We start from the raw sequence: 26929 nt of genomic DNA, 5'->3' as shown, positions 1-26929 counted from the left end.
TATTTCCTTACAATTTTTTAATATTGTAAGCTGCTTTGAGTCCCAGTTTCTTCCTTCCAACAAAACCTTTCGGCCATTCTGTCTTATCACTGTCATACACCATTTAAAACCAGGATGACTCAGAAACATGACAGTTTGAAGAAGGAAGGTTATTGCTAACTCAAAGCCTGTAAAAGTCTTATTTTCTGGCATTGGTTCTGGAGGATTGAAGCTAGTGGAAGCAAGTTATCTCTAGGGGTGACTGAAACCTGTCTTATTTGGTGTTTCCATCAGGATAATCTCAGATAATTCCATGGGTTGACCCCTCTGTAGGTAGTCTTGGCATCACTGAAGACTGTCAGCCCTCAATATTCACAGATTCTTTATATATGGGTTCAACCACCCACAGCTTGAAAATATTCCAAAAAGATATACATTCCAATAAACAAACTTTGATTTTGCTATTTTACATAAAGGACATCATTTTGCTATGCCGTTTTATACAATGGGACTTGAGCATCCACTGATTTTAGTATCAATGGTGTGTGTGTGTGTGTGTGTGTGTGTATCCCAAAATGGCTTGGGTCTAACATACCTGAGGGAAAGCCTCCTCTCATATAATCCTTCCCACACTCTCAGATCCTCTGGGATGAATCTATTGCAGTCAGAGAGAACTAGACTAGTAACCACTTCCCAGAGGACATTTTCCGTTGCCGCTCCAAAAATCTGGAATGATTTACCGGACGAGATCTGCCAAATAACATCTTTAGGTGCCTTCAAGAAGGCAATAAAAACAGATCTTTTCTGGCAAGCCTTCCCGAATTGACTTCCAATTTTTCCACTTACCTAATTGTTCCCATTGGACTGAATGATCTTGATTGATTTTACTGGCCATCGGTCGGGAATTGTTTTATTGTTTTATAGGGTGGGAGGGAGTTTGGGAACTTGAAATGTAATAGGTCTTTTAACTATTATTTCTGTGGTTTTTTTACTTGATTTTATTGTCTTTCATATCTTGTTACCCACCTCGATCCAATACAGGGAGAGGCGGGATATAAATAAATAATTAGTAGTAGTAGTAGTATGTATTATTATTATTATTATTAGTAGTAGTAGTAGTAGTAGTATGATGATGATGATGCAAGGGATACCAAGGGGCCACTGTATACATCATCCATCTTTATCCTTTCTTTTCCTTTCCCAGTAATACTTATTATTTCTACCTGTGATTCTTCATCAAAAAATGCGCCAGCATCAATGTAAGCCTTCCCAGGAAAGGAAGAAAGGCATTTTCAGTGACATCACTAGCAAGGTGTGGTGGGTGCTCACCACACTGGGTGACACCCATCAGAGTGGTGACATCACTGTAGATAAAGTGACGGTTGTGTGTCCAGTGATCCAAGGAGATGTCTCCTGGGTGGCAGGGGTAGTGGCAGTGGCAATGGTGAGTGCTGAGATGCCTCTGTGCTGGCCTCCCACCAACTCCTGCTGTGCCATCTCCTCCTCAAGAAGAGGAGGAGAAGGGTCCTCTACCCCTGACCTTCTTGCCCTGGCTGGCCCTGGCTGTATCCACTCTCCTCACCCTAGCCAAGCAACCACACCCGGTGAGCAGCAATGCCCCAGCAAGCCACAAACGGTGGGGGAAGGGATTTGGGAAAGTTTCCCTTTTGCACATAGAGAATATGAATATGAAAATTGGTGGTTGAGGATTGTGTGCTGCCATGTGTGTCCAGGGTCCCCAATTCTTATGAAAGTTGCCTCTACTTTTTGGCTGGTGAGGGGTACAGCCATGGAGGTGACACCAATCATTGTGACACCACTGACTATTTGTAGCATCTCATATATATATATATATATATATATATATATATATATAATGCTTTGATAAGGATGCAAGATTTCTAGCATAAAATGATATCCTCCCATTATAGAACATTTCATAGAGGATTTTAAATATAGGAGTATACAATTTTCTCTCTTTCTCATCGTGTAGATCGGATCTCTGTTGGCTTTTGTAGAATAAACAGGATATTTTAGTATGTGAACACCCACCCTGATGCCTTCTCATGATATATATTATTCAAGAATTCTTGCAGCAAAGAGCTCAGATTTACAGATTTAAACATTAAGATAACAGAACAATGGATCCCAGTTTGACATTGCTATCTTGGGTTCTTGCTTACAAAAGAGAGATTTGCAGTATGAAAAATAGTGTGCTGGACAAATTGTACTAAACAAGAGGAAAGATGGTAATGGCTGTGTTTTTGTCGCAATTTTTGCAAGGTCCATCCTGAGGAAGTGAGAAAGTGGTAGTTATATAGGACAATTTGTCATCGTTCAGCTCTCTTATCCAAGACACAGATATTTTAATATGTCTTGGATATAATGTGCTATTTGAAATTATTTTAAACTCACCATAGAAGATGTAAAACAGTGGTCACCAAACTGTGCCCTTTAAGAGATTTTGGACTTCAGCTCCCCAGAAGCTCAGCCATGTTGGCCAATAGTCTGGGATCCTGGGAGTTGAAGTCCAAAATCCTTTAAAGAGCACAGTTTGGGGACCCTGAGGTAAAGGAACAGAAAAAATACCATTATGTTCTACCCCCTCAAAAGACCTCAGAGGGCCACAGTCCTGGCTATCAACAGAATGTGTTTAAGAATACATCTTTTTCTGATTCAAAAGTTATTAAAAGATTTGGAAAAGGTCTCCCCAAGCCTAAGAGACACAATGGGGACCCTGCGATGTGGTGAAATGTTCTCTTACACTCCTTGAAGGAGATATGGGACACAATACTTTCCTTTTTTTTCCTCCTTCTTTCTGAAATAGAGGAGTGTGGCTGCAAAAGTGGCTTTGATGTATACTAGTTTGTGTTTTTGTTTTCAAAATTAGACTTATTCCACCCAATTTATGCTTGCTCTATCTATCTATCTATCTATCTATCTATCTATCTATCTATCTATCTATCTATCTATAAATGTAGAAGTCAATAAGTCACCCAAGCTGACTGGGAGTAACTTATAGCAAAAGATGCTTTCACAGGTTGGGTGACAGGTATGAAGAAAGCCAGCACAAGGATTGAAAAAGGCATAGCAGAGGAAGAGCTGGGATGAGCAGTGAAGCTGTGCAGAAAGTCCCTAGTTTTGTCATTGGTGTGTTTGGCTATTCTAGAAAAGAACTCCAGGGAGCTAGGACCCGTCAATGGAGACCAGGAGTGGTGGACCATAGATGGTTGGGTGGGGATTACTTCTTTCCTCACTCCTCTATGAGCCAAGTAAAATCAATGGCATGGTCACACCCCTAATGTCACTGGGTCCTGCCTGGAAATGCTGAGCTGGATAAACCAGTGCTGTATGACTGATTAGAAGACAGTTTCCAGGGATGTGCTACCTCATGTACTCACATGTGTATATAGTCAGGGGTAGCCATGTTGGCCCTATTGCAAAATACAATAACATCCACAAAACAGTGATAGCTTTATTGGCCAGCCAAAATGGGGGAAAAAACATAATGCAAGCACTGAATTGTTCATCAGGAAAGGTGTAAAAATCATACAGGAGAAAGGGAAAAAATGATGATGTTAGAGCCCTTGGCCTATCTTTTGTGAAGATGTTGTTACAGTTGCTGGTATGGAGGGATATCCATGTAGGCAGGGACCATTCCTCCTTCTTGGAGCTGTGGGCTCTGGGAAACAAAGTGTTGTAAACCCCAGGAAATAAAATTTAAAGTCCATCTTGTGTTTGATTTGCATCTTTTGCATCACATATTTTGTGCATTTTAGTTGGCTAATAAACGTATCACTGTTTTCTGGATTGTGGATGTCACATGTGTATGATGAACTATATATTCTTGACCAAGTGTGTTTCCATTGTCATTCAATTTTTAAAAAATGTGTGTCTCCCCCCCCCCCCCCATGTTAATACAGGCTCTAGTGTTTTTACATTTGATCAGGAACAGAGAAGAGGCAGAGCCTTCTATCAGACACACCCCTTTCTACCAGTGAAGCATGGGCTGAAATTGTGGTGGACAGGAATTGCCATTGTTTCATGCAGCATCTGAGTTATTCCAGCTGCCACAAGACCCTAGCAACAAGCTAACATTGTGGTATGGCATATCATTTTTTTTCACACATTGGAACAATTATAAGCATATTTAATAACTTTTCTTTAAAGTTTTTAAAAGCTCTTCCTTTGCCCTTGAGAACTTTGTGCTGCTGTTACATCAAGTGTTTATGCCATTATAATGTGTACCGGCAAGTGGTAGTGGCCTTCAAATGAAACAGCAGCAGTAGTTTCATTGTGTACATATTATAGTTTTTAACTCAGATTCCATTTATCTGTTTAAAGCTATATACACTACACAACTGTCAAATGCCTTCATGCTGCTACTTAAAAAAAAAGAGAGAGAGAGAGAGAGAGAGAGAGAGAGAGAGACTTTGTTTTACTGTTATAGTGAGCTAAATATTTACCTACATTACATATTGTTTAAATATATATTCAGCTTTTCCACACATTAATACCCACAAGAGTATACAAGTCTCTGTGTTATATTTTTACAGGTATTGAGTTTATGGAAGACTGAGGCACTAACATGGGAGCTTATCCCTTGGACAAATAGGCCTGCTTACCTCTTCTGGCTTCAATTCTGGATCCGGGATGTCCTCGGATGTTATCTTAACTAAATTGCCACCGATCTAGCCAAGACACCACTGCCCAGATGCATCCTGGTTTGAAGCCAAGTGATAAGCTCCATGATGGGCTAACCAGCAAAATGCTTTTTTATTGCCTTGGTCTTCTTCCAGAAGAATGAGCTGACATCATGAAAGTTACATGAGATATTTCATTCCCTAGGAGGCCAAAGTAATGGGGACTAGCAAAGACTAGGGAAAGCTGGTTTACCTGTATATGGCCCATTTGAGAGCCAACATGATATAGTGGTTTGAGTGTTGGACTACAACTCCGGTTACTCTGGTTGATTCCCAGCTCGGCCACTGTGTGACCATGGGCAAATCACGTGCTCTCAGCCTCAGGGGAAGGTAATGGCAAACCTCTTCTAAACAAATCTTGCTAAGAAAATACTCTGATAGAATCATCTTAGGGTCACCATATGTTGGAAACATACTGAAGGCATACAGCAACAACAACATGGTCCACTAATGCCTAGGCTATAGTCAAAACATCTCTAGAACTTGTTAGCTTGATGGAATTTTCCTGGGAATGGAGTTTTGCAGTAGTTACCTGGCAGCACTGGCAAACTATATTAGAGTGCCTGAGCTCGTGGCTCAACACTCCCATTCTCTTCAGATTCTGGTCTGTCAAGGTGGGAAACTGAAATGCAGTTTCAGTTCTGGCTGGTCGCCGGAAAAATACTAGGAGATGTTATTTGGTCACTAGGAGTGACCAAATAACATCTGTCCTAAAATCTCTTCACTGGTTTCCAGGCACAGTACAAGGTGTTGGTTATAAACTTTAAAGCCTTACATGGCTTGGGTCCAACCTATTTGAGGAATCGCCTACTCCCATATAATCTTTCCTGCACACTCAGGTCATCTAGGAGGAACCTATTGCAGCCTTTAAAAACCAGCTTAACTGCTACCTCTCAGAGGGCCTTCTCTGCAATTGCTCCCAGACTATGGAATGGACAGCTGGATGGCAACTGTACGGTCCCTAACCCTAGCACGACGCAGCAGTGTACCAATGGCAGCGGCCCGTGTACATGGATGCCACCATTGTGACGTAAGCGCGTGTGGCGTCTGCACAGTACCGCACATCACTTACATCACGAGTGCACCATGGGTGCACTCGCAATGCCCACCCTGAGGTGCTAAAAGAACCCATTTTTTCTGGGTTCTTTTTCCTCCAAAGGGAAGCTAAGCAATTTGGCGGCTGCAGCTTCCCTCTGGAGGGAATTAGGCTGCCGGCAGGCCACCCCTTTTCAGGCAGTCTGTCCCACCCCTTGGACAGCTTTAAGAAAGCTATCAAGACAGATCTCTTCCAGCAGGCCTTTTGTGAATAAAAGTGTCTGGCCACAGAATGATCGCCTTTCACATCATGTATTAGCCCACCACTCTGTCTTCATTATATTTTTATTATCATATAGATAGATAGATAGATAGATAGATAGATAGATAGATAGATAGATAGATAGATTTTAATCTCCAATTTTAATTGTATCATGTTTAATCCTGTTTTAAGGGGGGGACATAATAATAATAATAATAATAATAATAATAATAATAATAATAATTTGTATTCCGCTTAATCTCAAGGAATCTAAGCAGATTACAGCAGTAAAACAAGGTACAGTTAAAAGAGAAATGCACTAAAAATTCTAAGATCCCCATCCTTCCCCCTGTCATAAAAACAATCTTTCTTTTGATTTGTTCATATTTATATCATTCTCTTTCATAGTTAGTAAATGTAATTCTTGGGTCATTTTTATTTTCACATTGAAAATTTTTTCAATCTCTGCATGTATTATTTTCCAGAAATTTTTAGCTTTTTTACAGGTCCACCATTGATGATAAAGTGATCCAATTTTATTCTGGCATTTCCAACAATTTGGGCTCATTTTTAAATACATTTTTGATAATTTTGCCGGTGATAAATGCCATCTATGATGCAATTTTAAAATATTTTCTCTTATATTTTGCGCCAATGAAGTTTTACTTGTGTTTTTCCAGACCTTTTCCCATTTGTCTATATCTATATTATGGCCAATATTTTTTGCCCATTGAATCGTGGTCTCCTTAATGAATTCTTCCTCTGTTTCCCATTTTAGTAATATTTTGCATATTTTTGAAAGGGTATGATATTTTTCGTAAACTAAGATTTTTTTCTAATTCTGTTAGATTTCTTTCTATCCCATTTTTTAATTTCTATTTTTAATTTTTCCCTTAATTGTCTAAATAATAACCAATGGCACTTCTTGCGTTAGAATTTGAATTTGTTCATTATGATATTTCATTAAATTGCCTAATTTTATCCATCTACTCTCCATCAAATTTTCTTTACTATACATAGCCTCATGTAGAGAGATCCAGATTGGTGTTTTTGGTGAACATCTTTCCTTATGCATCTTCCATACTTTTAATTAGGGTTTCCTAATAAAATGATTGTTAAAATCTCTATTTACTTTTTCTTTTTCAAACCATAAATAAGTGTGCCATCCGAATCTTAACCCTTCCCCTTCCAAATTTAATAAATTTGTATTTTCCAAATTCATCCAGTCTTGAATCCAAACTAAGCATGCTGCTCTGTAATATAATTTTAAATTTGGTAATCCAAATCCTCCCCTTTCTTTGATATCCTGTAATATTTTATTTTAATTCTTGGTTTTCTTCCTGCCCAGATATATCTCAAGATTTCTTTTTGCTAATCATTGAAAACTTTCTCATTATAGATTATGGGGATCGTTTGAAATAAATATAGAAATTTCGGGAGTACATTCATTTTTATAGATGCAATGTTCCCATTTAATGACAGTTTTAAATCCTTCCATTTCATTAGGTCCCTTTTGATTTTCCCCAAATTTTCTTGTAATTATTTTTGAATAAGTCCAAATTTTTCCCTCTTAATGTAATCCCCACATATTTTATTTTTTTACTAACAGAGAAGCCCGTCCTCTCCGCCATTTTCCTTTCTTCTATTTTTGTCATATTTTTAGTTATTATTGTCGTTTTATCTTTATTTATCCTTAGACCTGAAATATTTTAAAATTCCAACAAATACTTATTTAATGTTTACAGATTTTCTAATGGATCTACTAGAGTTAAAGCTAAGTCATCAGCAAATGCCCTGATCTTAAATTCTTTCTTTTTAATTTTGATTCCTTTAATTTCTTTCTCATTTCTTAGATTTCCAATTAGCGATTCAATCACACATATGAATAAAAGCGGAGATAACGGGCATCCCTGTCTAGTACAGAAAAGCGAGATAAAAAAAGTTTTATTTATTTTATTATTTTATTTTTTATTTCTTTCCCTAAATAAAGTTAGATCCTTGATCCACCAGGCCTAATCCTCTAATTTCTCCTAGAGTTACAGTGAAAGCAATGTCCTCTTCAACACTCTTTCACACAAAGGCCCTGTACACACTGTCCATTAAGGCTGTCACGGAAGCAGAGTTGGTGCATAGTGTCCTCACGATGCACACTCAACTCCACCCTCCAGGGCACCCTGGTGCTTTGCACCACTCCCCATGGCATGCAGCATCATGGTGCTCCTCTTCCTCCTCCATGTGACACAGCGCCAAGGGGGTGCCACCATGGCTAAGATGCCCTTTTAAGGTCACAAAAAGGAACTGTTTTTTGTGGCTCCTTTTTGCACTGTCAAAAGGCCAGATCGGAGCTGCAGCATGCGGTTGCTGTGGCCCCAGTCTGGCTAGGAAAGGGGCAGTATCTCACCACCCCTTAGGGGTGGTATGTACAGCCCCCCAGTATGATACAATGACATATGTGAAGGATGTAGAATCCATCCCATTCTGAGCAAAGAGCATCATGTGTGGGCTGGAATGAAAGGCCTTGTGTCACTCACCATAATGAACTAGATAGTTGAAACAGTTAGTGTAAAGACAGTGCATTATTTATCCCATATTACTTGATAATCTGGAATTCAACAGGATTCTCATTAAGAGAGGGTCCAAGTGAGTCCACTAGGAAAAGAAAATTATACAATACATACTTGTATTAATGGGGGGGGGGGCATTTTGATAAGCACTATAGATAGACTGTATGAACAATAGACAGTATGAAGAACAAATGATTTATCTGCTTCTGTGGTATCTTTCCAAATAGTGTCATCTTATATTTGAGTATCTCTTCTATGCTTGCATAGGACCTAGAGTTTCCAAGTGTCTCTTATTATAAGGGATGGCCCTTACTTGAGAGTCAAAAAGCCTATCACCTACAGAGTTGGCAGGTGTCCCTTATTATACAGGATGTCACCTTTCTGAGGGTCAGAAAACTTTTCCTTTTATATAGACTGTATTTTCAGGTATGAGGCCTTCATAAAGACAGAAATGTGTGCATTGTGTTGTTTATGAATGTGGATACTTTTATTTGTTATTTACTGTATATATTGAACTATATGTTGATCTCATATATGAGTCAAGGGCAGGTTTGGGGTCCATAATTTTGGATTTTGATATGACCTGTGGACAAGTACAGAGTAAAAATTAAGGGCATGAAACAAAGGCTGTAAAGGATGAAAATGTTGTTTCAATCTTCTTTTCAATCTGCAGTTGCTCAGATCCACAGATATTGACCAATGGATATGCCAACTCAGGTTTTTTGGGGTTATTTTGTGACTCATATTTCTAGACTTATACATGAGTATGTACAGAAGGTCAAAAGCAAACTTGTTAACAGCTAGTTCCTGATGTTAGCCCTCCATGTCCTGAATTTCAGTTGTTCCTTATCACTGTTTTGAAAATCTGTTAACACTAATGGGACTGTTTATGCTGTAGAGACTTGTCAATGGGAACTTGGAGATTTAAATGATATGGAGTGATCATTCCCAAAGTCAAGCAATACTTTGGTTTGCATACTGTATAGATCTTGGGTTTAGTCAAAAGGTGTGCAGATGCACAGCACAGATGATGTGACACTTGAAGTGAAGAAAGGATGAAGCCATGACTAGAAGAAATTTCTGGAGAAAAGTCATTGTCATCTAGATCACAGTCCTCAAGAGTAAGGGCATGAAAGAAGCCTATCACTGTAATTGCCCCATTCTCATTTGTATGAAACAAGTCAGTGATTGCTTGGTGAAAAGGTTCTGGAACAAGATTGTCTCATGTACAGACATGAAGTCCAAAATAGGGTGTGTTTAAAAGTAAAGAGGAACATGATACTGAATCATCCTCCTATGTCTCTATGTGTTTCAAAAATGCCACCAAAGGGCTGAGTGTAGGGGAGGATGCAGCAGAGAGTTTGATTGCCCCACATCAGTTTCCCTAAACATTCCTATGTATCTGTTCATCAGATGCAGTGTTCCTTTCTTCTGCATTTTTAAAAATGAAACATTTTAACCCAGTCTTGATGCTATGTTTCTTGAAATGAGTGGAGCACGAATTCATCTCTAGTTAATTTCCAAACACCAGCACTATTGTTCAATATTCTTTTTTCATCACTGAATAGAAATTTTATGTTCTAAGAAGTTACCTTCAGGCTGGTCATATGAATAAGCTCATAAGCATATATGTTGATGGACCGGAACTGTTGGACATGAGAAATGGCTGAAAATGAAAACACTGCATTTGAGAAGTTCATTAAAAGGGTTTCGCAAAATTGAGAAAACACTGGGGATGCAAATGGAGCTAACTTTAATTAAAAATTAAGCTCAATGTAATGAAATTATCAAAATGCTGAAACACTATTTACAGTGGATTTTGAGGTTTCAGACAGAATGAAGAGATCTCAGTCTTTAGGCATCACACCTGGTTATTTTAACCTCAGTTTCTACAGGATATATTGGATTGTTACATTCAAAGTCTGATGGAGAAGTTATTATTACAGTTATAATTTATAAGTAACACTTTACTTTTTCAAAAGTAACTATCAGTAGTTACTTTTGGTTGTTTTAAAAACAAATTCATTTATTTCCTGTCTAGTTCTTTATTACTCTGGTTTCTCTTCAAATTACTGTATATAAGTATTTAGCTCTTCATTACCACACTCACAACTAATCATAAGGTAGCAGCTTGTGGCCTAGTGGTTTGAGTGTTGGACTGTGACTCTGAAGACCAGGGTTCGATTTCCAGCTTGGCTATTAAACCTACTGAGTGACCTTAGGCAAATCACATGCTCTCAGACTCAAGGGAAGGCAATGCAAACCTGCTCTGAACAAATCTTGTGTGCATGCACACACACACCTTGTTAGGTTCACCTTAGGGCCTTCACAAGTCAGAAATGACTTGAATGCACACAACACATACATAAACCCTCAGGAAGAGCCAGAGCGCCTTAAACCATGTTATATTCCCCCCTCACCATTGGCAAAGCCCCACTCTCACTACTTCAAAAATATCCATAAAAGTTTCAAGTTGCCTTGCAAAAGGGGTGAAGTTATTCCTTTTAAAGTTACAATTGCACTGTAATGTATTTATACATTTGTTATTGGAAAAGGGAATTTAGTCAACCATGTGGGGAAAAGACAAAAGATGATGGGTCAAATTAGCTGAATTTTTTTTTTTAAAAAAAACTATTTCCAGATGAAGTAACTATAATGTATCTTGCAGAAACAACAACAAAGTGTTTTATGGCACATTAAAGATGAACACATTTTATTTGGTATAGGTTTTTGTGGATTCCACTCCAGCCCACTTCATCAGATCTGGCTGATGGAGTGGTCATAGTCAATGAAGAGTTAAACAAAATGAAACATGTTAGTCTTTAAGATGCCACAAATCCTGGGCTGTTTTTATTTAAATATCTATTTATTTAACTATTTTAATAAGATCTACTGAGTGGGTTGACACTTTGTGGGCTTTATATGAATCCAAAATCCCTCTGGGTTTTCCTCTCAGCCATACCGTGCATGAATGAACTACCTGAGGTTCCAGTTACCAGGCCATATCAAATAGCTTGCAACCAGTTGGCCATTACCAGAATGGCCTCAAAGGGCTGGAAATTCCCAAAGCTCATCCCAAGAGTTGTTCTACTTCCTGGCCCCTAAAACCAAAAGGCAAGTTTGGTGAACCCCTTTCTACCCAAAGATGCCCATTGTGCTTACTAGTGCTTGCAAGTATTTACTGATTTACCCTGTGCCACTCTCACTGTAATGCCAAGTGACCAACTATTTAGACTTTTTATTATTATTAATTGCCCTCATGTCAACCTAGACTTCTGACAACCCTGAGAATGAGGCATCTCCAAGACAGCCTATCCTCAGCAGCCCTCCTCAGTTTCTGCAGGCTTTGGTCTATTTAGATAGCATGCACCAAATCCAGAAGAGCTAGCATAATGTATTGACTTGGTTATTGGACTAGAACTCTGGGAAACCAGGGTTTAAATCCTTGCTATGCTATGAAAACCTGTATGACCTTGGGAAATGTCACTCCTTCAGCCTTAAAAGAACCAAAAAGACAAGCTTTCTCTGAACAAATGTTGCCAAGAAAACATTATTATTATTATTATTATTATTATTAACCTTTATTTATGAAGCGCTGTAAATTTACACAGTTATAAATGGTAGGGTTGCCATAGGTTTGAGTCAACTTGAAGTCATGTAATAACATCAATCAAATCTTGTCCTCCAAGGCTGCATCTGTACTGCAGAAATAATGCAGTTTGACACTGTTTTAATTGCCATGGCTCCATTCTTCAAATCCCAGAATTCAATAACATTGAGTCATGGCAGTCGGTGGTGGTCAAACTACATTATTTCTGCAGTACACATGCAGCCCTTGTTCTGCTTCTGAATTATTGTAAGGTAGCTGAAAATACCTTTCCTTCAGAACAAGCCAGAGGGAAAGCATGAATTAAAAAACAGCTAAGTTAGCTTGCACTGACTGAAACAGCAGGTGGAGTGTGATGATGAACTGAAAGATGACATGATAGGGACAGAGTCACCTTTCCCTGTGTCCCAGTGATGTGATGCAGTAACATCGTAACACAGTTCCTGGTGACCACTTTTCTCAGAAAGGACAAATGGCTGGATTCAGCAGCTACCTGGGGACTACCACCAACTTGAACCCAAATACTTATAAGTAACATGTTACTTCCAAGTTCTGACAGTGATCAGTTCATACAATGCAAATAAAAGAAAGGTAAAAAAGTAAAAAGTATAGGTAGACTTACACAAATTCCAATTAGTTTAGGCTGTGCCCCTCAAATACAGCAGTCACTATCATTTTTCAGCAGTCATCTTGCTGTATCTACACAATTAGATTTCCCCCTCCTCTTTCAATAGGCACTAGGTTTTTCTGAACTAGGTGACTGAGAGATTGCTCTGATTTATTCCACTCACCTAATAAACTTGATATATTAACCATTTGTCCTTAGCATTGGATAAGATGCTGGGCTGCAGAGCCTGTAGCTGTTTGTATAGTCTTGGTTACAGATCTCTAAATAATGTGGACTTTAAAAACAGCGCTGGCCCTATCATCCCAAATAACATGTAATCAGTACTGGAAATGAAAAATGAAAGTTCTGGACTTGCATGCATACAAAAGGAGACCCTATTGCAGGACAGTGAGGTTTCAATGGAGATAAATGTATGAATAATGAAACCGTAAAGGGCCTGATTTATAGGTCAGCTATACTGGGGAGAGCCCTTGCAAGCTGTTAGTCAGAAATATGACTGTTGGCAAGCAAGGCCATTTCTTTTTATAGGAGGACACCCTCTAGGCTCTAATTCATTGGGCAACAATAAAATCCAAGCAAGGAATGCAAGCAAGCAATAGCTACTACTGCTATTGATACTTGTTAGCTGCCAGGTTACTGGGAGAAATGCATGATCAATACTGCCTCCACATCTTTTTGTTCAGTTTTTTTTTCCTGAAGAAAATGAGAGACATTTTGTAGAGCTCAGAAATAAAGCACTGCAAGTAACACATTACAATTGGTGTGTGTGTGGGGGGGGGGGGGGGGAGTAACTGAATCATATTGATGTTATTTTCCCCAAAAACATAATGATGATGAACACTGTTAATTGTTTAGTGCAATGGGTAAAGTCTATTTGCAGTTCCTGAAATGTTGCATTTGGGAGAAGATGGACATTTTTAAAATTGTGTGTTTTTAAAATTAATACCTCAGAAGAAACTCAAAGCAGCATGAGGTAAGCCGGGTTATTTAAGCGGGGAGAGTTTTGTGGGCTGTGGTGGTGGTATTGTCAGTTAATACAATGCAAAGAAAAGGAATAAGGAATTGGAGCTATCCTCTTCTCCCTATGGCTTGGCTTCTTCCTGGGCTCCTTTTTGATTTTCATGGGCCTGGAAAGAAGCAGCCAAGTAGCTGACAAAGGGGAGGGTACCTCATGGCCACTTAACACTGAAGCTTTAAACTTCATTGAGGTCTGCTAGGAGGTGTAAATTTAGGACACTTGACTCTGCAATGCATTCAGGCTTCAATTGCCTTCCCACAAACCCACCATAAATGGATGGGTTTGCTGATAACTGGATGTTATTGCATGTCTTATAATCCTGTTACTCCAATGCATTCTTTTTTCTTTTTCTTTTTTTACTTTGCCACAACATTTGAGTTGTGTGGCATAGAAAAAGATTCTACTGCAGGGGGAAATGGGCCTTCAGGCTTATTATTCCCCTTGGAGGATCTCTTATGGGAACTAGGAAAAGAAGCATAAATGAGAAGACCCTCCTTGTGAGCAGGACCTGCCTCACTCTCAAACGTCAGAGTACCACATAGTTGCCATTCCTATCACTGTCTCTCTCCTGCTTTGGGTCAGGAGAAAGGTTGCTGAGAATGTCTTGGGTCATTTGGCCACTAGTGTTGGTCCCTGAATCTGTGCCTCATCTTAAGCCAATTTATACAGATGTAAATGTATTACAAATGTATTGTAGATAGTTTTCTTCCAAATTTAGAAGCTTATTGCATATATTATTAAACCAGCTTACCTCTATCCAGTTTAAGGGTTGATTCGAATGGCACCCTGATCACACACTTTTTACCACCAAAATTGCTACTCAGATACATCCCAGGGCCATCTCCACTTGCAGAGCCACTCCTCCTGGCTCTTTTCGAATCCAGAAGTTTTCCAATTTAAGAAAATGGCCTCTGGAGAGACTCTGCAAGCAGAGATGGACCCAGGTTGTATTTCGGCAGCAATTTTGGTAGTAAAAAGCATGTGATAAGATCAGGGTGCCATCCAAATTAACTCTTAAACCAGATAAAGGTAAGCCGGTTTACTAATACATGCGATGAGATCTTTAATATGGTTTTGTTATAATAACGGCTTCCATCAGCTTCTTGCCACTAGATATGCCAAAAATGTTAGCCAGGTTTCAGAGGGGCTCAGAGACACCTAAAAGGTAAGATTACCATGCTCTGCTTCGCATTTATTTTATCTGTCTAGACTAAAGCCATAAGAACAACTCTGAGATTGATTTGTTTCAGTAGCTGCTGGAAGACCTAAAGGGATTTTTTAAAAAGCAGCTGCAAGGAGAAAGAAAAACAACTGCTTTGCTATTCCCTCAAATCAGAGTGAGAGCAATGTAACACATGAATCTTTGCTCTCACTCTGAATTGGTTTTATGTGATTTCAATAATATAATGGTATTTTCAAATCTTATTGGCTATGTAGCAGAAATGTCATGGTTCATAAAGGAAGAGGAGCAGGAGATTTATTTCTATCCCACTTTTCTCTCAAAATTGGGACTCAAAATGGCTTACAATTTAAAACAAGTACAGCTGAAAACATACAAAACTGAACCTTAAAATGGGATTGAATTATTGAAAATATTGGATTTGTTTAAAAGTACACTTAAAAAGGATAAAATATCATTTATAAGATAAAAAAGCTGCTAAAATGGTTCAGTCTAAAATGATACAGCACCCTCAGCCTATTCTTGAAAAAAATATTCCACTTCAAAAGCCTGCTGGCATACAAAAATATTTGCCTGCCAATGGAAGGATAGCAGGGAGGGGGCTATTCTGGCATCCCTGGAAAGCAGGTTCCAGAGTCTAAAGGCAGCCACCAAGAAGGTCCACTCTTGCATCCCCAGATCCCCCACCAATTGTGTTTCTGATGGTGGCAGGACTGAGAGAAGGATCTGTCCTTATGATCTCAGATCCCAGACTAACTCATACACAGTCTATGAATACTGGAATGATTAATAGAGGTTCTACAAGAACGACAGGAATTTGAGCAGATAGTCCTTTGGCCATTTCCCCCAATTTTCATCCCCACTGGTAAGAGGCAAAACTATTGTCACCTCTAGCAGAACTAAGGATCACACCATCTGACCACCTCTGGATAGGTAAAGTAAACGCGTCTGTCTCTTTTTTCTTAGAAAGAGAAACTTCAGAGAGTTGAAAAAGATTAGCACTGCAGACACATAATTCTTCAGTCTGGATTTTGGAAGAGAATTCAAGACCTTCTCCTCCAGACAAGCTTTGCTTCAACATCTGGGGGTCCTGACTCTTGTGCTTCCTCCCTGATTCTGGGAAGAAACTGGTGTGATCAGAATAGAACTCCAGTGCTCTCTTTCCCACCTCAACATGCCACCTTTTCTCCATTATTGAGAGGAACCATGTATTCCTTTAAAGAAAAAGGTTCCCTCCTGAGCCAGTTGTATTTTTTATGAAGGTGAGTCATAGTAACCAATTTCAGAAACATATCTTTCCATCTCTAAAGGGGGTGTTCAAGATAAAAATCACAGAGTTGAGTTCCGTTCTATTGCAGGCTTACAGCTAGACAATATCTAGGGTCTTTGGTGTTTGTTTTTTATATTTGAATATTGTGATCAGTTCTAAATATATGGGTCAGTGTTAGCTAGTGAATTTCATGTCAATGGGGCAATAAATCAAGGCTTTATTCTGAAATTTTTATATCTACCGTGCTTCTATCCCCAAAATTGGTTCAATATCTTGGGTATTTTCCTTTAAAGTACAGACTGAAATCCAGAATGGCTTTGCCACCTCACTCACCTGAAAGCTACCAGCCACCACTGGATCTGATTCATGAAGGTGCAACTTGTTTCTCTGAGTTCTGAGATTGCCAAATCAACGAATGTATCTTTTGAATATCTGTCATTCTATCAGTGCTCAGTTCATATGCTTCCTCTCTGGATCTGCTTCCATGAAACAGTGTGCTGAATAAGGCTGCCAAAAACAGAAGCAAAATGACCTAGGAGATTACCGCACTGCGTTCTGAGAACGTTCTCAGAACGTGATGAGAACGGAACACATTTAAGAATACCGCATGCATGTGTTCCAATCGGGTTCTGAGAACATTCTAAATGTGTTCTACATGTGTTCCAGGAGGGTACAGATTGAATGTGTTCCCAGAGAGCTGTAACGTGATGAGAACGTTCCAACAGAGGTCTGTGCGGTATTCTTATCCGTTCTCAAATCCGTTCTCTCATTCCTCCATCTCCTGATTGGCTGAAAGAATGACAGGCAGGGAGGCAGGCAGGCGAGTGACTGCAGTGAGGGAAGGGGTGTGTGTATGTGTGTGTGTGTGTGTGTGTGAGGGGGGAAAGAAGGAGGGAGGGAAGGGAGGAAAGTTGGGACAAAGGAGAGAAGAGGAAAGGAGAGAAAGAGAGAGGGAAACGGGGGGCCAGGGCAGAGAGCAAGAGGGAGAGGGTCTGGCTGCTTCTGTGGGGGGGGGGGGGTCTCTGGTGTCATGTCCAGCGGGGCTCCTGTGCTGGCAGCCTGCAGGAAACAGGGTTGGCAGGGATGCCCAGGACCTTCTCCTCCTTCCCTCCAGGAAGGAACCCACAAAAGCTCTTCTGTTTGGAGCACCACACAAAAGCAAGCAAACAACTCCCAGAATTCCATAGCAAAGAGCCAGACAAGAATTAAAGCAGGGAGGGAAGCTCACAGGCCCCACCTGGAAGATTGTGTCCAGTTCTGGGCACCACAATTCAAAAAGGACATTGAGAAACTGGAGCATGTCCAAAGGAGGGCGACTAAAATGGTGAAAGGTCTGGAAACCATGCCCTACAAGGAACGACTTAGGGAGCTGGGGATGTTTAGCCTGGAGAAGAGAAGATTAAGAGGTGATATGATAGCCCTGTTTAAATATTTGAAGGGATGCCATATTGAGGAGGGAGCAAGCTTGTTTTCTGCTGCTCCAGAGACTAGGACCCAGAGCAATGGATGCAAGCTACAGGAAAAGAGATTCCAGCTCAACATTAGGAGGAACTTCCTGACAGTAAGGGCTGTTCAACAGTGGAATACATTCCCTCGGAGTGTAGTGGATTCTCCTTCCTTGGAGGTCTTCAAACGGAGGCTGGATGGCCATCTGTTGGGGATGCTTTGATTGTGATTTCCTGCATGGCAGAATGGGGTTGGACTGGATGGCCCTTGTGGTCTCTTCCAACTCTATGATTCTATGATTCTATGAAGGCACACATTACATGCGCACACACACAGGAGGCAAAAGGGTGACAAGCAGCCAAAAAGGGGAATTGGGATGACAGCAGAGGACTCTTCTTTTCTAACCGATTTAAAGAGCTGCTATGGCCCTTAGTACTGAGCAGCAGACTTTCTGGAGCTTCAGAATCTGGATCAGGTACAGATATGTCTTGCAACATATTGCCATATACTCTTCCTTCCTTCCAAATATTTATTCAGATATATGTAGGTCCAAAACACACTGCAAAAATAATCCAGTATGAGACCGCTTTAACTGCCTTGGCTCAGTGCTGAGGAATCCTAGGAACTGTAGTTTATTGTGACACCAGAGTTCTCTGACAGAGAAGGCTAAATGTTTCACAAAACTACAGTTCCCAGGATTCCCTAGCAGTGAGCCAGGGCAGTTAAAGTGGTCTCAAAATGGATTATTTCTGAAGGATTTTCTGGACCTTACTCTCTTGAATTAAAGAACTAGTGAACTCCAGAGCCACTGCCACCAGTATCCAAGTTGTGTCAGAGCTGTTTAAACAGAAATTTGGGGATCTGAAAGGATGGCTTTCTGCAGAGGAAAGAAAAGGGGGGGAGGAGCTTTTTCTCAACAAGAACTTTAAAAATTTGGATTTTTGCAGAGAATAAGTCCTCAGCTTTCTCACAGTAGGAGGAAAATTGCTAAATTACTAATTGCTTCATTATCTAACTTTCCTGACATCCAAGGCCCAATTCAGCAGCATGAGAAAAACAGAAAGTTGCTCAATACAACAAGCTGGGCTTACCTGGGGTGTGTCTACACTAGGGATGGGATGATTTTCGATAATTTCATGAATATGGTTGAAATTTGGTGTCCCTGATCACTCAAAAAAAAAGTGACGGGGGAAAAATCAGCACTTAGAAAACAGCTTCTTGGCTGCTGGGTGTTTTGTTTTGTTTTGTTTGATTTGGTGCAATTGCTCTCTTGGCTCTGAATCTGTGTTCCCCTTCTTTCTTGACCTGGCTGCCTGTTCTGATTCCACAATGCCTTCTCATTCTAGATAATTCACTTCATGCACGCCAAGGCTACTCCTCTCCTTCAGCAATGAAGGGGGCAGCAGGAGAGGAGTAGGAATGAAACAAATTAGCAAGGTTGAGAAGGCATTGGGGAATTGGAGCAGGCAGGCAAGGGAGCCCAAACTCATACCCAAGAGAGTTCAGGGAACAAGTTGCACAAAAAGCCAGCCATGAAAGAGTGGCAGCAGAGGGGGAATCAGGTGAGAAGCAGCCTTGATGGTGATGAAGTGAATTAGCAGGGGTGAGAAGACATTGAGCAATCAGAGTAGGCAGGAAGGTCAAGGGAGAAGGGGAGCTTATCTAGACTCTGAGCCCATAGCATCCACTGTTTGTGGATTCCTTAAATGGTAAAAGGGGATTGGCGGTGGTTTTTGTTGCACACCTTGGCCCTTATATCAAGCAAGACTAGAAAACCAGTCCCCAAAACCCAGTGGACAATACATCTTCACTGTATTCATTAATTCCTGGTATCTAATCAATTAGTTCTTGTGCTGTCTTGCCCTTCTTTCTCAAAAAGCTGTGCAAAATGAAACAGTTATGGCCAGAGGAACACCTACAACTGTGCAGTTCATCTTCAGAACATTGCTCAGTTCTGAGTAAAACTGTGAGTTTCTTGAAAATACAGTTTTTAAATGTATGTAGAGAGATCTTGTAGCACCTTTGAGACTAACAGAAAAAAAGAAGTTGGCAGCATGAGTATTCATAGACAAGTCTACTTCCTCAGATGCATTAGACTTTACGAAAGCTCATACTGCACACTTCTTTCTGTCAGTTAGTCTCAAAGGTGCTACAAGATTTCTCTACAAACTAGCTCCACAGACTAACACAGCTATATCTTTGAGTTTTTAAATGTGTTGTGGTGAATTTTCTATTCTTAACAAGAGAAAAAAAAGAGTCCTTAATGTTTTGAGACTACAGGAAGAAATATTGTTGCCTTTTCCTCAGCGTCTGTTAGAAAGTGGAAAACTGAGAACTCCCATCCTTGATTTACACTACTTATTTCATAGCAGTTTTATGCCACTAGAGAACATCAGTGGCTCCATCCTGGATTTGTAGTGTTGTTCATCAAGTAGAATTCTCTGCTAGAGTGCTTTGGTGAACTCACCTGAACCACAACAAGAGGGTTTACTAGTAGTTAATTGTAAATCTCTCATTGAACTACAAATACTAGGGTCCCATTAGACAGACCAATGGGTGTTAAAGTGTTATCAAACTGTTCTAAATTGTACAGATGTTGATATAAGTAAAGAAATGCATACTTCATCTAGAATCATCTATAACCATCCATGTTCTGTAACTTTACGTGTACTTAACTTAGTAGCAGTGATGCTAAGAACACTGTTAGTGAATTGTGAAGATGCATAATGGGACACTGGCAAAATGCACACTAGACTCTGTTGGTGTACCTGGCAATCCCTAGCTAATGCCCCAAATGCACAACAGAACTGATGCACAGCACGACTGATGTGCAGCATTCCAACTGTGTATCAGTCCTGTTGTGTCACTTTGCTGGCTCCTCTATATAGTAATCTAACAGCAGCCCCTTCCCAGATATGGATATTATGGAAGTCAGCAATTGTAGTTCTTGCAGATGGAAGTTCTACTTACAAAGACAGATGTCCCAAACAGGATTTTGGACTACCATCTCAGATGATCCCCACCCCCCTCACATTTCCTATAAGACCATTACATGCAGTCTAAAATTACTGAAATGCCTAGTTAACTAAAAGAGCCCCTCCAGTGTAATAGACATTCTATGTTGGTTTATTCTGCACATGGGCGAAATGCCCTATTGGGGAGCAGAAAGTCTCCAGACATCAAATCAGAACTGAAGAGCCTGACCATCGCCAGGACATTGCCCATATAGGGCCAGTACAGACTGGCACTAAAAGCCACGTGTGGGCAGCTTGGGGGAGTGGCATGCACACACCGTATACCTCCATAATATCCTGAAGGAATCAGAGCAGTGGCATGTCAGTCAGCTTCCAGGTGTCTTGGGGATGTAGTGGTTACATGCCGCAAGCCCCCAACTTGCCAGGAAGCCACCACAGGGCTGCGGAAGAGCTGCTAAAGGCAGCTTTTCCATGGCCAAAAACGGAGCAGTTGAAAACTGTTCCTTTCTTGGGGTAATGCCACGGTGGATTGGGGCTACAGTATGCAGCTGCCATGGCCCCAATCTGTCTTCAGGTGGGGCAATTTCACTTGTAAAAAGTAGAGCTGCAGTGCATAAACAGTGAACCTTGAACAGTCTTTTCTTCCCCAGTGGTGCTCCAGAAACCTTATTTCACAAAGGAAAGTGGCAGAGGGGCCAAAAGCAGTTAAGATCAGGTGCTTGCAGCTATAAAACACTTAAATGCCATGCACAAAATTGCATTTGATATGCCAAGGGTGTGAATAATTTCTCTGGCTGAAAATCAAACCACTTAATATTTTAGGTGTTTCTTTTGTGATATAGATTGGACACAGTGACTGGAACCAAGGAAGGAAAATTCACACATATATGGATAAAGTCCATATGCATTGTGTATCTGGATGTAATCCACGTTGAATGTTTGACAAAGTACCCTTGACATTCATGTGGTTCTTAATTCTTTTGTGTGTGTGTGGCCCTTAATTCTTGAGACACAAGCTGAAATTAGATTAATACTCAGAGAGAGAACCACTATTTGTATTTTGGTCTTTGCTATTTCTATCTGTCTCATCATAGGGTTCAAAAAGAAAAAAAAAAGGCTTTCAGAAATGGATTACCAACGTCTCCTTCTACACAGTACTAACAACTGTTAATTAAAGTACCACTGCTGTTGTCTCTGAGAAAATGTTCACTTGTGCCACATCCCACTATTCTGCTCCTGCCCAGTAGCTTTCCTTCTTGGACTTCTCTGCCACCTTCAGCATGGGGATGATTACTACATATCCAACGTTGCAGCTGTTACACCCTGGAGGGGACTGATGCACCTTGATCTGGTGTCCCCACTTTGAGCATTCTGCCTTAGGTGACCCTATTAGAAGCCCAGACTCTGGACACCATGGACTGCCAAAAACACAAATAAACGTGTCTAAGAGCAAATAAAGCCTCAACTCTTACTGGAAGTCAAAAATGTGTATCCTGAGGCTATCATATTTTGGACATACTATGGTCCCATACAGACAGGCCAAAATAAAGCTGCTTCGGGTCACTCTGGAAGTATACTGTTTAAATGCTGCATGAGTCCTAAGAGGCCGGAAGCCGCGCCAAAGCCACAATCCAGTCCTAAGGACTGGAGCGCAGCTTTGGCACAGATTCCAGACTCTTAGGATGCATGCATCATTTAAACAGCATACCTCCAAAGTGACCCGAAGCAGCTTTATTTTGGCAGTCTGTATGGGGCCTAAGAGACAATAAAACTCACTGGAAAAGATGCTCAGTAAAGTAAAAGGCAGTAGGAAAAAAGAAGACCTCATTACAAATTGATTGATTCAATCAATGAAGCCACGGCCCTCAGTCTACAAAACTTGAGGGGGGGGGGTTTGATAAACAATGCTCTTGGACATGTCTCTTGTACAGAGTTGCCATAAACTGAAATCAGTCTGTCAACAACAACAACTCACATTGGGTTGGGAAAAAGGTTTTGGTTTTTTTTAGAAAAAAATTGAATGGAGGAGGAAGTGTAATTTTTTTCATACTACTTCTGTGGCTTTTTCATGTTTTCCCAGTTTGATTGTGAGTGTAGTGAGAGGTGATGAACATGAAGAAATTAGTACTCAGTAGGTAATTGAAGATCTATCAAACCTGTTTCCCTAGATGTCTCCCTTTTCCTCCTTCCCCCACTGGGGCAAATGTTACTGGTGCTAGTACCATGCAGGTTATTACTTTTTACATATTTTTATGCATAGTTTTCAAATGAATTTATTGCTGGACCCCTGTCTAATTAACTAAATTGTCCTTGTGCACATTTTAGAAAGATGCAAGATTTCAGTATATTTTTCAATATAAGTGTGTTGTCATACACATTTATCTCTCTGTGTGAAATGTATTTTCTACCACAAATTGTAGCAATTTCCACTTTTATATTAGTACATGCGTTTAAAAAATACTTTGACAAACCAATATTTTAACTCATCCCAAGGATTCATTTTAAAAAAAACAGTCAGGAAGAAAAACTGAACAAGATATTTGTACAGAGTAGAGAATTCAGTACTAGACAAGAGTTATTTGTTCCTTCTCCACAACTAAAAGAACAGAATGAATTCCTGCAGTTTAGTAATTAATAGAAATAAAGTTTAGTTGCCTAATGTCATCTGCTTCTAGAGTTTTCATCATGTAGAATATTTAGTATTATTATTTCTTATCACAAAGCTAGCATGCTATTTTGGTAATAGTCAGTACATTCTTAAAATATGTACTGTACATTTCAAAAAAATCAATTGCTTAAGCAAATACCTCTGCTCTGAATATACTTCAATGAGGTGAGACATTCCATCAATATGTCTACCTAATTTCTTAAACTGTTTTCAGAATCCATCTCAGGTTAAATTGAGATAAAATTCTGGGAGACCAGTGATCCATCTTCCATGTTTTTTTAAAATGAAATTTAGAGTAGAGATGCCATCCCTAGTCACTGCATCAGTCGGAGACACAGAGAAACATATTTGGGTGTCATCAGCGTACTGATAACACCGCGCTCCGTGTCTCCGGATGATTTCTCCCAGCGGTTTCATGTAAATGTTGAATAGCATGGGAGACAGAATGGCTCCTTGAGGGACACCAGATGTAAGCGCTCTCTTATCGGAGCAGACGTCCCCCAGCTGCACCATCTGGAATCTACCCGAGAGGTAGGAACGGAACCACTGGAGCGCAGTGCTCCCAATACCTAACTCCCTCAGGTGTTTCAGAAGGATACCATGGTCAATGGTATTGAAAGCCGCTGAAATGTCCAAAAGCACTAACAGGGACACGCTTCCCCCATCCATGCCCAGATGGAGATCATTGACTAAGGCGACCATGGCAGTCTCAACTCCATAGCCCGCCCGGAAGCCAGTTTGAAATGGGTCTAGAAAATCTGTTTCTTCCAAGATCCCCTGAAGCTGGAAAGCAACCACTCTCTCGATCACCTTCCCCAGAAAGGGCAGCAGCGAAACAGGCCAATAATTATTCCGAATCAGGGGGTCCAGGGAGGGCTTTTTTAGCAAAGGTTTTACTATTGCTGATTTTAAACTTGATGGAAAATGTCCCTCCCTGAAAGATGAATTAATTATACGGCGTAGCATAGAAGTGACCGCCGTTCCCCCTGGGCTGCCAGCCATGAAGGACAGGGATCAAGAGAGCATGTCGTCTTCCTAACACTACGAAGAATCTTGTCCACTTCCTCGGTACTCACAAACTCAAAGTGATCCAGTTTAACAGAGTCCACGGAATCCCTGGATACCTCTCTTATAGGATCTGAAAAAGTACTGGTGTCGAGATCAGCCCTTAGCCGAGAGATTTTATCCATGAAGAAGTTGTTATATTCATCACAGCAGGCTTTAGAAGGATCTAGAATAGGGTTCAGGGGGGCAGTTGTGTCAGCTCCCTCACCACCCTGAAAAGCTCTGCCGGACGTGACTCAGCTTCAGAGGCACAGCCAATGTAAATTGCTGTGATGTTTACAAACTCATGCTCAGTGAAGAAAAAAACACAGTCCCTTGACCAAGTACACACTTCTGAGAAGTACACTTGGTGCAAGAACTGTGAAACCACCTTGACATGTTCAGTACGCATAGCCATGTGAACCCATGTTCAGTGTGAAACCCAAAGAGTTTGGTTATGCAATAAGCCTCTGAAATATGCAAGAGGCCATCTTAAGTAAAGCCATGTTCAATGCCCAAATGTGCTGTTTGGAATGGGGGGAGGGGGGGTTGGCCAGAAAGGGAAGTCCATTTCTGCTATCTGTCTAGAAATAATGCCCAAATGTCCTCCATTTTGATCATGCCTAAGAAACATGCATTTATTTTTATTTTATTTTATATAAAGTTTATTGGTTAAAAACAAACATAACAAAACATAAATAAACAAAAACCATATCAAACTAACAGTCACATTTATACTACAATTATACATACAATTACTAACACAAACTACATTTAAAAACCCTTCCCCTCCCTCAAATCAAAGACAGCTGTCGGTTATGTACTTTCTCTATTAACTTAATATTTTCTCTGTGTTCAGTCAAAAAAAGAAAAAGAAAAGAAAAACTATCTTCTTTCGCACACTTCTCATCTCCAAGTATTATTATTTCCTTTGTGTAAAATCCATCACACCTTTGTATCTAAACATTGACTTATTGGTTTATATCGGTGAGCACCTTGTTTGTACCTAATACTCACATTACATTTTACTTTCTACTCAAACTCCTTTATATAGATCTATTTCGGTGCTTTCTTTATTTGTTCTTTACAATGATTTATAATGGGTGCCCAAATACCCTCCCATCTCAGTTCATCTCCACCTTGCAATGTGTTTGTGAGTTTATCAGATTGAAACATATCAAATATATTCATGTACCAGTCCTTTAACAATAGGGCATCTTTGCTTTTCCATTTTTTTGCGATTACCATTCTTGCGGCTGTAATCATATAAAAAATAATTTTACCATAATCCTTTTCTAATTTTGAGTCATTCACCATCCCCAACAGGAAAAATTTAGGCTCGAAATTTATTTTTGTGTTCAAAAATACCTCCAATTCCTAATGAATTTGGCGCCAGAAGTTATTAATTTTTTTGCATTCCCACCACATATGTATATAATTTGCATTTTTATCTTTGCAATTCCAGCATTCTTTCCTATTATTTTTGTCTATCTTACTTAACTTTTCAGGTGTTATATACCATCTGTATTGTAATTTTAAATAATTTTCTTTTACTTCTGTACTCAATGTATATTTCAACCTAACCTTCCAGTTTCTCTCCCATTCTTCCATCATAATTGGTGTTTTGAGGTCCTGTGCCCATTTAACCATGAACTGCTTAACAATTTCATCCTCCGTTTCCAATTTTAGTAACAACTTGTATAACTTGGAGATAATCTGTGTCGTGTCTTCCATCATTAATCTTCCAAATATCGTGTCCTCTTTTTCTACTTGGTATTTTTTATTGTCCAGGTTGAATCGCTCTACAATTTGTCTGTATAAAAACCAATTTATATTAAAACCTTCTTCTATCATTTCTTCCATTGTTTTTACTTTAAATGACTCTTTTTCCGACTTCAATAAATCTTTATATCTTACCCAATCTGTGTCCTTCATCCTTTCTCTTCTAAAAAAAGCTTCGTTTATCAAATCCCAGATGGGGATTTTAGTTACGAAATAGGGTTTGTATTTTTGCCAGATTCTTAATAATGATTTCCTTATAAAGTGACTATTAAAGTTTTTGTTTATTTTGATTTGGTCGTATAATAAATAACCGTGCCAACCTACCACATTGTCGAAACCTTCCAGTTGTAAAAAATTTTCTTTCTGAAGCTGAACCCAATCTCTAATCCATTCTAAACAACATGCATGATAGTATAATTTGTAGTTTGGTAACCCTACTCCTCCCCTCTCTTTGCTATCCTGTAATATTTTAAGTTTGATTCTTGGTTTCTTTTTATCCCATATAAATTTGGTTATCTTTTTATCCCATTCTTTAAAAGGGTTATCATTTGTTATGATAGGCAGATTCTGGAATAAGAAACATGCATTTATATTAACATTTTAAAAAAATCATCAAATTTTTCCGCATGTCCTCCATTTTTTAAAAATGTGTCCTACATTTGAAAATGTTGTCCTATATTATTTAATTATTTAATTATTTATTTTTTGGCTCCCCCCCCCCCCCCGGTCGTCTGGGGGACACCAACCCGGCCCCCGGCTCAAAAAGGT

The sequence above is a fragment of the Sceloporus occidentalis genome, unplaced genomic scaffold, assembly GCF_023333645.1.
Source record: "Sceloporus occidentalis isolate IW3139 unplaced genomic scaffold, rSceOcc1.0.p SCAF_1, whole genome shotgun sequence".
In the NCBI taxonomy this organism is placed as follows: Eukaryota; Metazoa; Chordata; class Lepidosauria; order Squamata; family Phrynosomatidae; genus Sceloporus; species Sceloporus occidentalis.
This window is presented reverse-complemented; position numbering follows the sequence as displayed.